The sequence below is a fragment of the Coffea eugenioides genome, unplaced genomic scaffold (assembly GCF_003713205.1).
Source record: "Coffea eugenioides isolate CCC68of unplaced genomic scaffold, Ceug_1.0 ScVebR1_3047;HRSCAF=4186, whole genome shotgun sequence".
In the NCBI taxonomy this organism is placed as follows: Eukaryota; Viridiplantae; Streptophyta; class Magnoliopsida; order Gentianales; family Rubiaceae; genus Coffea; species Coffea eugenioides.
In genome coordinates this window covers 7501-8618 of record NW_020863587.1, presented here as the reverse complement: position 1 = coordinate 8618, position 1118 = coordinate 7501, and the positions used below count along the sequence as shown (strand labels likewise).

Genomic DNA, 1118 nt, shown 5'->3' with positions numbered 1-1118 from the left:
GTATTTGGGAATTCTATAATAGGCTAACAAAAAAAAAAGACAATGAGAGATTCGTTGGTATTCTTACATCCCATTTATTTGGTTTGTAAGATGCTTATCTCAGATGAGACGAACAAAGAGGATGAACTTCTACATCATGAATTTTGACTTTCTACTACGCACATTATTTAAAGGGTTTTAGAAAGTTATGTAAGTAGGAATGACGAAATCAAATATGAACGAAAATACAAAGAAATTAAAGGATATTGGATTCTATTTATTTGTATCTCTTGTGTATTTCAATTCCTCTAGATTTGATCTCAACCAATTAAATTAACCCCTTGAATATGTCTTTTGAATATATATGAAGTATTAACATTCTTTTTGAACAAAAGAAGAGCAGAAATAAAAAAGATGAAGAAATAGAATCTAATTCTTTTAGATACCTTATCTAAAAAGTTCTACCCATCTATAAAATAGATGGGGTATATCTCGCTGAAGTGGAAAACAATATGTATTTATTATGATCTAAACTATAAATATGAATGTCGATTCATATCAATTAATTTATACAAGAGAGACTTATACAAATTAATCATGTGCCAGGAACCAGATTTGAACTGGTGACACGAGGATTTTCAGTCCTCTGCTCTACCATCTGAGCTATCCCGACCAGTCCCAATGTAGCATCCTCATTTTATGAGAAAAGGGGGGCTATGTCAATTAAAAGAAGGAAAGGGGATTACAAAATTTTATCTAGGTACTAGAATTTCTTGTATCTTAAAAAAGAGTACTTTGTAAGTTTCAGTATGAATAGTTATATCGATTGTAAACCATTCAAATGGGTATTTCTTGCTCAAAGATGTTCATTTATATGTATATCATAAATAACACAAGATTTGTGATAAGAAAAGGGCTTTTCCGTCCAGATCGATTTCTAAGAGAATAGAGTAAATGAATAAGGTTTTTTGAACCGCTAACGAAAGGGGGATAGGATAAATAGTTGGGGGATCAAATATGTTTTTTGGGGATAGAGGGACTTGAACCCTCACGATTTTTAAAGTCGACGGATTTTCCTCTTACTATAAATTTCATTGTTGCCGACATTGACATGTAGAACGGGACTCTATCTTTATTCT

At 31.7% G+C, this 1118-nt stretch overlaps 1 non-coding gene across 1 annotated transcript; it reads right to left on the bottom strand.

Moving 5' to 3' along the window:
• Positions 1–579: 579 nt before the first annotated feature.
• On the bottom strand, positions 580–652 carry TRNAF-GAA. Its single transcript has one exon. It is a non-coding gene; the product is annotated as a tRNA-Phe (tRNA).
• Between the last annotated feature and the right edge of the window lie 466 nt (positions 653–1118).